Here is a 12,268-nt window from a genome sequence, read left to right on the forward strand (position 1 = left end):
CTTGAAAGCACCAAGGGGCCTGAACCTAACTGCCGCACCTGAGAGACATAAAAGTCTACATCAGGAAAGAGCAGAAGGAGGAGCTGGAAGGCTGGCAGTGGTAGCAGAAGGAGAGGAGCATGAGGCTGGCAGTGGTAGCAGAAGGAGAGGAGCATGAGGCTGGCAGTGGTAGCAGAAGGAGAGGAGCATGAGGATGGCAGTGGTAGCAGAAGGAGAGGAGCATGAGGCTGGCAGTGGTAGCAGAAGGAGAGGTGCATGAGGCTGGCAGTTCACGAGGAAGTGTGATCACTTAAGGGATGCAGGGACAGGAGAAGAGCAGGTTTCACCTGTAGGTTTTTTGTTGATCCTGTGCTCAAAAACCCTGTCTGGCTGTCCCTGCACTGAGAGAGACTAGGGAGATAAGGTTTCCATATATGCCTAATAGCTGTGACTGCAGAGCTGAGATTGTGCAGCAACCCTAGGCCTGTGTGCAGAAGCAATCCGAGGGACAGAGGAGTGAAAGAGACTCCCCGTGGTAGAGGCTGGCCTGGAGACAACCATGCTGCAGAGAGGTGTAGGTCCCATGAGTGCCTTAAATAGTTGTAGCAGGAAGAAAAGTCGTGAAGTGGAAGCTGCCCGCAACCATGGTGTATTGGAGCCGGTGATTGAAGCTCTGTACTCCAATTCACTGTAAACACCTTGCCGGTAACTGTAACCAGCTCAATTAGAATTTGCGTAGAAGTGGGAGCGAGTTAAAGTTGTTTGTTGCCATGGGAATTCTTGACAACAAAGGAAATGTATCATCCACATGTTTAATACAAGTCAAAGTGCTTGCGTATAAGAAACATTTTCTATTTTCCATTGTTGCACTAAAAAACTTTAACGGAGTGGTCACGTGCCTCCAATTAAGAGGGAGAACGTTGTTTTCAATCACTCGAAAGGTAGACGTTGACTTTCACGAGAATGATTACATCAAAGAAAAGTTGCGTATGGATAATTGTGATTCCCGATCCAAGTTAAAGTATCACTCTGTATGAATAAAAGGGAACACAAGTCCTTACAGTTCTTTGAAGCTAAAATTCTCCATAGAAGAGTGTCTGCATGTACCTAAATCTGTTTCCCTTGTGAAACCAAAATCTTGTAACATCCAGAACAAGTACGTTGTGATTGTAGAAGTTGCTGTAGTAAAGAGAAGAGCAAGCATTACCCAAGCCAGTAGGCAAATCCTTTCAGAAAATAAACCAGCCCTGTTAAGATCTAACCAGCTATATTATGAAGTTGTCAAAGTCGTTACAAGTCCAGTGTCCTCTGATACAAGGATGACAAGGTTATCCAAGGCTGGAAAAGAAGCAAAACAGCTTTGGGGTATCTGCTGCAACCAAGAAGGTGTGCATAAAGCTGGAGAAGGGAGCGGGCTGCTTGTAAATATCTGATTTGTAATCTGTAATGGTGAGACTAGTGAAGCAGAAGTCTGCCTGGAAGTACAGGCAGATTATATTGGTATCAGTAAGACAGACAGAAGAAGCAAAGAGGCTGCCCCTTTCTTATGGTATGGGAAAGAGCAGTGCATTGCCTACCCGTGCAGGTCGAAGAGTCTTGTCTTCAAGTTGCCTAACAAATCCTAAAAATGCCAAGTTGCAGCAGAGCTAACAGAACTGTGGTTGTCTATAAAATTGTCAGAGAACATTATATTGAAGGTGGCTGAAGCAGTAGTAGATTGTGAAGCAAAATAGTCTGCTTCCACAGTGCCATTAGCAGAAGGGAGTTGTCAAGAGGAAAGCACCAGCCTAAGAAGAAGCATCCTGACAAGTTATACTAAAGACGCTGCAGAGGTTACAAACATATGGACAGTTGTTGAATCTCTTTGAACTTTGTCAAGTCTACACTGGAAGGATGTTAAACAGGATTACCATTGGTGCGGTTTTCTTTGCTAAAATTGGAAAGGGAACCTTTCAACAAATGGAGAAAGAACTGTTACCAGTGGATTTTTGTTTGGGTGAACTTTTATTTCTTTTGGAACTTTCAAGAACTGGTTCAAGTCTTTATTTTTCTTTGTGATCACTTGGAGAGATTGACTTTGAACATTTCTGCGAAAGGGATCAATCCAGGACAGGTGGAAGTTATCCAAGTCACTGGATAGTTGGTAATCATGTATTTATGTTTTCTAAAGCCTTGGGAATGTAAAAACACTCTGCGCTCTAGGTGAGTATACCTATTCCTTAGGAAATCCAGATCCAAGTAGTATGTCCCAGAGGATGCGGCAAGCACTCGAGAATTAAAAGCACGTTCACTCTAATCAGTACATAGAACACTATTAGTCATACATGTCCTATGTGGTAGTGCCCAAATGTTAACATGTGTTTCGGCCCTACTTAGGCCTTTTTCAAAACTGGACTCATTCTACTTTATTCATATTGAAATGTAAATAACATGTCCGAAATCAGTAAGTCATATATACATAAAGACTTAGGGCCTCATTACACGGTATGCGGTAAGGGTTTACCGGTACCGGTAAGGGCACCGGTACCGGTAAACCCTTACCGCTTACTACGAGGTCCCTTTGGTTTTACCAGCCGTTAAGGAACGGGCCCGCAAAGGGACCTGGTGCTAATTATGGTACTGCAATTTGCAGTACCGTAATTACCTCCTTCCCCGTTGAGCCCTATGGGGGCAAAAATGGGAATGGGGAAGTGCCTTGGTGAATGGGGAATTACTGGCCCCGCTCACCTTGGAGTAGGCCGGTAATTCCGCCATCCACCAAGGCAGACATAGTAAAATACCGGCGGCAACCATGGCGCTAATAGCGCCATGGTTACTGCATACCGTGTAATGAGGCCCTTAGTGTTAGCCAGTATAACATGGATACAACAAAAAACAAATGAATTGCAAATGTGAGATCAATTGGAAAATCAGCAAAACAATCGTCACATAAAATACATGTGCAGATGAAATACACAGATAACACAGGGTTGGAGTAGGGGAGGATTGGCAAGGGAAGAGTGAGAAAAGTGGAACACAGAGTCAATTTCCACTGTTTATCACATGTCCTACTTCTAATTAGCTCTCTCAAACTGTATGGGACTGTCCGTTATGCTTTCTGCTGATCTATCATTATAGGGAGACACTCCTATGGCTCCTGAAACCGGAGTGCTTCACACGTGCCCTTTTGCTGGGAATTCATATGCATGCGGGAGGTCGTACCCGTACAGCGTGCATTGAGCCGTTGTTCCCAGCCCTCTGTCTCCATCTGGGGACTAGGGTCACTGGCACCCGAGACATCAAATTCTGACATAGGAGCCAGTGCCCCTTGTTGGTGATGCACCAGTGGCACAGCTGGGGCAGGTGCGGCTGCTCCGGTGCTATCCGCCATGCTGGCATAAAACTGTGCACTGTGATGTCACTCTGTGCACACAGGCACCCTCTTAAAGTCAAGCGCCGCACCGCAGCGCGACCATGAGACAAAACGTGCACAGGAACAGTTTCAATCCAATTGAGGATGAAGGTATAAAGAAAAACTCTCAAAACTCATCTTCCACTTGGAGAAAAGAGAAAAGAAAATATATATATTTCCTTTCTTTTTCTTTTTTTTGAAGATCAAAATGCACCCTTAGGTGCTGCAAAAATTGTGCTGGAGGCGTAGGTGCATTTCCTTAACTGGGAAGCCGCAACCTCCTTTCACACGGCATTACAGGGCCTGTCTCACCTTCCCTCCGTGTGCCTGCACAGCTGCGATCGAAACAAGCGTTTGACCACTCGGTCAGGACAGCTGGTTGCGCATGCGGATTCGGAAAATGACCTCCTCATCGCCATTGTTGTGAGGCCGCCTGGCCTTGCAGGATGGTAGCCCCAGTCCCCACAGAGACACAAACACATGTGTGTTCCGTCCGGGCTCCATCGGCACTCTACAGCGCACGCACCAGTGTCGCCAACTCCTCAGTCTGGAAAGTAGCTAGAGGCTGTCCTAAAAGTAGCTAAAAGTAGCTAAATGACATCACTGCCTAATTTGCATAATCTCGCAGCATTCTCGTGCCCCTCGCGGCCGGACGGTGTCATCAGTGACATGACCTGACTTGTTGTGCTGGAGCCTGGCTACAAGGACGGGGGCATTGATTGGGGTACTCCTATTGTTTTGTTGACATACACCCTTTTCTATTGGTTTGGAAACTTGCAAGTCTCCAAACCAATAGAAAAAAGTGTACGTCTTCAAACCAATGAAAGTAGCTAGATTAGTCGCTAGTCGCTTTCCATGAAGAAAGTCGCTAAGTTGGCAACACTGGCACGCACTGAGAAACCCATTTATTCACTGCGACGGAGTTGCACCACTCCATCGTGGGTATCACGTGACCCAGGTCACCACAAAAGGGAACCCTTTTACTTTCTTTTAAAACACTATTATCACCCCTTTGCGTAATTATGTTAACAACATTAATGGCTGCCAGGGCTGGTGGAGGGTGGGTTTTACCTGACATATAATGTCCCGAAGCCATTGGTGAGGGCCCTCAGAACATTGAGAGTTATTGAGCCATTACCACAGTGAAAGTACACCCCCGCCCGCCTGACCCCTCTGGTCACCATGAATGCGATGGTGATGTCCGTGCCCTCGGCGCATGCATGACTCTATCTGCATATTTAATTTCATAAAGTGAATATCTCGGGAATGACCCATCAAATTCTTCATAATGCTTCCTGCTGCGCAGCTTCAAGGTAAGGGGTAGGCGTCTGCCATATATCTTGATCAATGATTCAGACAATTGAGAAATGCACCCCACATGTGTTTTTATAAGGCCTATAGGGAACCCAATGCAAAAAACGTTTTTTTAATCATTCTATTACCTCATGAACACGCTTATGAAAATGTTTCCATTTCGGCATGTGCGTTTGAATGCGGCCTGATCATTTGGTTGCCTAATTAAGTGACCTTTCATGGGCGAGGTCACAAGTTACAAAGGTAAATGTTTTTCCCACGTTTACACGGAAAGTGTCACGTGACTCTAACCAATCATTCCACACATTAACGTGGCTCGTAGATAATGGACACTGCCTATAGGGGGTAGGTCTGCAGGCACGCTTGCTGTAAGACGCTGTTATTGAATAGTAAACCTCCATCAGCTCCAGCTTCCTGTGGACAAACAGAAGCAGCCATTTTGAAATGAACTAAACTGCAATCAAGATACATGTGAAAGAAGTGAAAAATGTAAGAAGGGCCATAGCTCTCAACTCACACGCGTTTGGCGGGTGTCACCCGCCTTGTAAAGGGCTGACTCACCCGCCAAGCCTCCTGCACGCCCATTCATTCCAATGGGCCTCTCACCCGCCAAAAACAAAATCGGGTGATTTCACCCGCCTTTGCAAGACAAATGGTTGAGAGCTATGAGAAGGGCTTGAGAGCACTTACAATCCTAGGGGGAGTAAAACACAATCTTTGAACAGGATGTGTTCCGATAGAAGCAAGCCCCGGGCAGCCACGGGTGGTTACGCAGTCATCCACCAGTGACAGATACGCTCCTACCAGGGCGAAGCGCCGGAAGTAAATTAGCCGTTAGGTACTCCATTAGACCCAGAAGTGTTCTGTGTCAGTCAAGACCCATTCAACCTTCATATCCTCACTAATCATGGACACACATTGACCAATGGCAACTTTGCAGCTCAAGGACCCCTGCCACTTCAAGGCCCCATTCATGTCATGTCGCAGACAAGGAGCCCCGCGCAGAGTCAATTCTTTTGCAGGCAAAGAGCGCATCAAGGAGAAGGAGATGGTTTCTGGGAACGAAGACACGCCGCTGATTGCATTTCGAAGCAAACGTTCAAAGGATGATGAGGGCGGCCTGCATCTTGGAAGTGCTTCTGGATCCGCCACGCCTAACACGTACACGCCAAGGATTTGCAAAACATGTGATCTACCATTCACTAACTCTGCCAGAGCTGTGAGTCGCATATTATAATTTTGCTGTCACTTATTTGATGTTACTCCATTTTTTTACTGGGCAATTTTCACCCTTTCTGCTTTAAGTTTTAAGCTGTGAAATCTATAAATGGTCTTGTCTTTTCCTAATGATTCCTATACGGTTTTGTAAGGTGGTTTCAACACATGTAAACCTTTTTTTTAAAACGTTAATTAATTTGGGCTTTAAAACCTACATCTAACAGCCAGGCTCGGACTGGCCTATAGGGCAATAGGGCAACGCCCGAACCAAAAATGCAAAATGCTAGTGTGGGCCAGTTTTTTGGGTCTAAGTGGGGCCGTTTTTTGGCCAATGTGTGCCAGTTTGATGAGATACTATGCGGCTAGCAGTTTTCACTATTGTTGCTGTATAAAGAGTCTTTAAAATGTACAAGTTGCATCACATTTCATCAAAGCACTCCCCCTTGGGTACTATTCAGTCTGTCACAGAAGGAATGAATAGCCATTTGCAACTGTGGGCCTCTTTTTCATTAGTGCCCGAGAAAATGTTATGGCCCAGTGCGACCCTGCTAACGGCGTTTATCAGTGGAGTGAGTTTTGGACATAACACATAATAGTCTATTCAGATACCTAACAGGAAGGACTGCGGTACGATAGCACGTGTGCGATGGCGGTCATTTTATGAATTCAGAAAATTGCAGGGAGAGGACCCATTTTGTTTGCAGGTCCTCTGTGCAGTTTTTGTAATCTACACTACTGTGAAGTGCAAAAGCAAGGAGTAAAAACAGTCGTAATCACCTTCCTTTCTGCCCTTGGCATCGCAAATTGTGTAAATTGCCTGCCTTATTATGTACGTAACCTCTAAGTTTTCAAGCGCCTAGCTACCTCAGGGTTTGGTGCGCGATATAAATAATAAACAAATACAAAATACAAATACAAATGCCACCGACCTTTTATGCATGGCAGGTGGCATTTACGATGGATGCTGATGGATTCTGCCTGATTTTAGCAGGTGTAAAAAGCAGCTAGATTCAATGGGAATCCAAAGCATTACTGGCATGAAAATATCACAGTGTTGGTATGCATGGTGGAGCGGATGGGGCGGCGGAAGCAGTACATTCACTCCACCCCCCGTCCAATAAACAAATCAATGAAAATATAGTGTAGCATAAAAAGGGGGCCTTAACATTTTACACTTGACTTTTTACGCATTTTAAACTACACTATCACAAAAATAACACTTTGGGCCTGATTTACAAACACGTTTTGCATTGGCGCAATCCCATGCAAAGAATGAACGTGGCTCGGAGAGAACACTGGCGTCTGGCGTAACAGGGGCCCCCGCAGTCCCCGCAGTGTGGGGGGCCCGCCAGCACATGTCCTAGGAGGGGGGCCCCACTGAAGAAAAAAAAAATATTTCAAAAAAATTGTTTTTTTTTCTTTTTGAATTCAGTCTACATTCATAAAGAAATTATTTCTGTAACAGAAATAATTTCTTTATGAAGGCAGAGTGACTACAAAAAGAACATTTCTTTTTTTTTTAACAACTTTATTTTTCACGGTTACAGCGTTATTTATGCATTACAAGGTTATTGTGAGTCCCTTTACCATTAGTAATTTCTTTTTTAAGTCAGAGGGCTCCGCCCTCTCCATGGCATGGAAGACGCCAAGTCACTCTGCCTTCAAAAATAAATTATTTCCGTTATGATTTGGTCCTTAACGGAAATCATTTCTTTGTGAAGTCAGAGGGCCTCATTACGGGTTTGGCGGTAACCGTGCCCGTGTTACCTCTGAGAATGGGGGCCATTCTGCCCGGCAGGTCTGACCTGCCGGGTGGGACGGCAACCGCCTGCAGAGCTGTAATATGCCGGTGCAGAAACAACAGTGCCGGTAAACTGACCGGCACCGTTGTTTCCAGACTGGCATATTTGTAATGACGCCCAATTTTATTTTGAAGTATTAGGGCTCCCCTAAACCCCATGATGTGTGCGTGTGTGAGTGTATGGTGAATGGGTGCACACTTAAATGTATGGGTGGGTGCCTCGGTGTGTGTGCCTGTATGGTGAAAGGGTGCACACTTAAATGTACGGGTGGCTGCCTGGGTGTGAATGTATGGTGAAATAATGCACACTTAAATGTATGGATGGCTGGGTGTGCGTGTGTGTATATGGTGATTGGTGTGTGTGCTTGCATTCAGGGGCGCAGCAAAACCTACATTTCTGGGGGCTAACCCTTCAAATGTTGGGAGAGGCGCTAACTTCATGGGTGGTGGGGGAGGGGCAAACTTATTTGTTTGTGGGGATCTAATTTCTTTACTCATTTTAATGAGACTATTCTAGTGCAGCTTCAATGTTATAAGCAATTAACTCTCTCCTTTAAGGTTGAAAGCACCCACTTATGGACTGCTGTCAGAATGAGTGGTCTCCTGTTCCCCCTCTACCCTTCCAATCACTCCCCTGGCATGCAAATATTAAACCCACATCACGATTTCAATTGCATAAAACATTTGGCATTTGAAAGCAGGTACTAACAGTGAAATGCTTTATGTTAGTATTAACTGGGCTCTTGTTAACAGCGAAACCCAGGTGCCATTTAACATCTGCGCCCTGTGCTGCCTGGCAACTGCTCTAAAGGTCAGCCAGGTCGAATCAACAAACATAGCCCAAAGTTCAGGGGGAGTGCTGAATCCCAGTCAACTCAATGGTGTTGCACCAATACTTGTGTTTAATGTCTTGATTACTCATTACTCCTAACCCTATTCTTCCTCGTCCCAGTGTGTATGAGAAAGTACTTGTGTATAAGGCACTCTGCCTCATTCACAAGTACTGGGATGAGGCAGAGGTACATGGAAGTAATGGCTGACTTAGCTACCTGTACTCTTCATTACTCCTAGTCCCACTCTTCCTCATCCTAGTACTTACCTATGAGGCAAAGAGCCTCATACGTAAACTCTGGGACAAAGAAGAGTAACATGGAGGTAATTCTGGGCCAAGGAGATGATTTTGGAGGTTGGGGTAGGGGTGGTAGGGAGAGCGGATGTGTGGGTGGGGGCAGGATTCTACAACAAATCATAATGCTGCCCATGTCCAGGTTAAGCAGGCATGATATGTGGTATTAGTGGCTAGAGAGGCATTTTGGTGCAGCCAGTCTAGTCATTCCTCAGTTTGGTATGACTTTTTTTTTAACTGGGCATTTCTGATAAAGCAGTCCTGCTAAGTGAATTACCTGGCTAGACTGCCATTTGGGTGCTGCCAGTCTAGCCATTTCTTACTGCGACATTGTATATTTTCATGGGCATCTGTGATCAAATGATATGATATAAGTAATTTATAACGCGTCGGTACACAAGTGTTTCTAGGCGTGACAAGAAAAGGGAGGGAAGATAGAGGGAGGACAAGACAAACGATCTTACTAAGCCTTGTGTCATTCAGATCGTGCAAGTGCGAGAATGAGAAGTGCAAGGGGAAAGGGAGGGGGGAAGTGCAAGGGAGAGGGGAGGGAAAAACAGGGCAGCAATGCTCGGAGTAAGTGCAGCCAGGGCAGCGTGGCTCTGGGTATTGCAAGGCGAACAAGGGACTGTAGGGTTACAGTTACAGCCCCTAAGTGCTTGGTAGGCCCAGAGGCAGTGCAAGGGTGACTGATCAAGAAAAAGTCTGGACTCAGTGAGACTATGCGGGTAGCCAAGCAACCAGTCGGTACAGCGGACAGGTGGTCAGGTAGGCCAGCAGGGGAGGGAGAGAGAGAAAACAGAGGACAAGTGGAAAGGTTTGAGCTGCTTCCGGAACTTCAGGTGGTCCAGCTCAAGTTTGAGAGGGGCAGGGAGGCTATTGCAGAGCGAGGCACCTACAGAGGAGAGAGATCTACCCCCACTCTCTGCCTGGAGAAGTGTTTAACCCTAGAGAGTTGTAGGTAGCTGAGTGAAGGGCTTGAGAAGGAAGATATTCTGGAAGAGAGCGTTGGATGTAGTGCGGGCCCCAGGCCCAGAAAGCCTTGTGGACAATGTGCAAAGGGTGTTGAACTTGATCCTTGCAGCAACTGGGAGCCAGTGGAGATATTTCAGGGCCGGAGAGATAAGATCCCTGGGCTTGAGGCCAAGGATAAGTCCTGCTGTCCTGTTCTGGATTAGTTGCAGAGGGAGGAGAGTAGAGGAAGGCAGATTGAGAAAGAGGCTGTTGCAGTAGTCCAGCCTAGAGAGAACCAGGGCTCTGGAGACCGTGAGCTTCTGGGGGAAAGTGAGAAAGGGAAGAGTTCCTTTGAGGAGAAGCAGCTGGTAGTGGGACTTCTTGGCGACGTCTGAGATGTGAGGAGAGAAAGAGAAAGAAAGAGTGGATTCAAAGATGACACCAAGGTTGTTTGCCTGACAGGAAGGGCCCAAGGCGTGCAGCCAGAGTGAGAGAGGGAAAGCAGGGGCAGGAGTCCAAATGAGAAGGATCGCCATCTTACTGACATTAAGGCAGAGTTCGTTGGAGGCACACCAATCCTGAATTGCGGATAGGCAGTCAGGAATGAGCGAGAGAGTAGAGGAGTATGAGGGGAGCCTGAAGGAAAGCGGAGCGTCAGCCGCATAACACTGAAAGTTAGAGGAGAAGGTAGAGTTCAGGTGGGCCAAAGGGGCCAAGTAGAAGTTGAAAAACCATGAAAAGAGGATGGAGCGGAGAGAAAGGGACCAAGTTGGTCCTGGAAGGGGCTGTCCAATAGGAATGAGGTCAGCTGCTCGAGGGCCTGATCCATGATGCCCAGGTTCTCATGGAGTCGATTGATCAGGATTGATCAGGATGGCATGGTTGACCGTGTCGAAAGCAGAGGAAAGATCAGGAGGATGAGAACAGAAGGAATGCTGGAATCAAGGTTTGCGAGAAGATCTTTATAGGTGTTCAGGAGAGCAGTTTCTGTGCCTCTGGCAGCTCTGAAGCCAGACTGAAGCTCATGGAGACAACCAACAGATTCTGTCTGGAGATTAAGCTGGGAGATGGCCAGTTTTTCGGGCAGTTTGCCCAGGAAAGGGGTGATGGAGATTGGGCGACATTTTGCCGGGCAGGCAGGATCGGCAGATGGCTTCTTGAGGAGTGGGTGCATATGAGAGTGGTCAAGGGGAGAGGGGAACGTTCCAGTGGCAAAAGAGTGATTACAGAAATCGGCCAAGGCTGGAGCGAGGTTGTCAATATGGTCCTTGATGGTTTTGGAGGAGCAGGGGAGCACCTGTTTGGATGACACTTTCATAGATTGGACTTGTCTAGAAACCTTGTCAGGTGTTGCCAGAGAGAAAGAGGAGAAAGGAGGAAGAGAGGTAGAGGTGGCCAAAGAGGGGCCGAGAGAGGAAGAGGAGATGAAGGACAGGAGTTTTAGCAGAGAAGTGAGATGACAGAGCCACACAGAGGGCCTGGGAGGGAACAGGAGAGGTAAAGACTGCAACAGGATTGACCAGTTCCTTGCAGATTTTAAAGAGTTTGGCCGTGTTGTGAGAGGCCACAGGCTTGAATGTGTGTTCTCTTCTTGATGAGTGTTAATGCTTCGACTGGCATTTTGGCGCAGCCAGTCTAGGTATGTCTAAATGTGGCCTGGCATGCTTTACTGTAACGATATTACATGTCTACATTGGTCTACATTGTGAAGCCAGTTAGACATGTTTTCATTGTGGCATGGCATTTTTAATGGCAAAGTATTAATGTTCCTGTGCACTGTTGGTGACTTGCATCTATTGGATTGGTGTTACCCTACAAAACAATTGCAAACACTCTGGCTTTTTAGGCAATTTTTCTCAGAAAGTGTGCTGCACATCGCATTAAAACACATTTATATCTTTCTCCTAGTGCAGTGTGTGGCATATCCCTTCAGCAGCACGTTCATGTTTATTTCGCAAGCGTGATAAATAATCTATGTCGGCCCAGAGTTTGGCGCGACCAGTGATTTGTTGCTGATTTAGGGGGGGGGGCCCTCAGCATGGCTCGCAGGGGGGCCCCCACATTTTGTGTTACGCCACTGGTAGAGAATGGACACTGCCTAGAGGGGGTAGGTCTCCAGGCACGCTTGCTGGAAGATGCTGTTCTTGAATAGCAAACCTCCATCAGCTCCAGCTTCCTGTGAACAAACAAAAGCAGCCATTTTGAAATGGGCTAAAGTACAATCAAGACACATGTGAAAGTAGTGAAAAATGTAAGAAGGGATTGTGCAAAGCCTAGGGAGAGTAAAACACAATCTTTGAACAGGACGTTTTAGATATAACCAAGCCTCAGGCACAGGCATTCTGGTTACACAGTCATCCACCAGTGACAGATACGCTCATATCAGTGTCAAGCGGCGGAAGTAAATTAGCCGTTAGGTACTCCATTAGACCCTGGAGTGTTCCTTGTCAGTCAAGACCCAGTCAACCTTCATATCCTCACTAAT

Source organism: Ambystoma mexicanum, chromosome 14 (assembly GCF_040938575.1).
Source record: "Ambystoma mexicanum isolate Mex_15411 chromosome 14, UKY_AmexF1_1, whole genome shotgun sequence".
Classification (NCBI taxonomy): Eukaryota; Metazoa; Chordata; class Amphibia; order Caudata; family Ambystomatidae; genus Ambystoma; species Ambystoma mexicanum.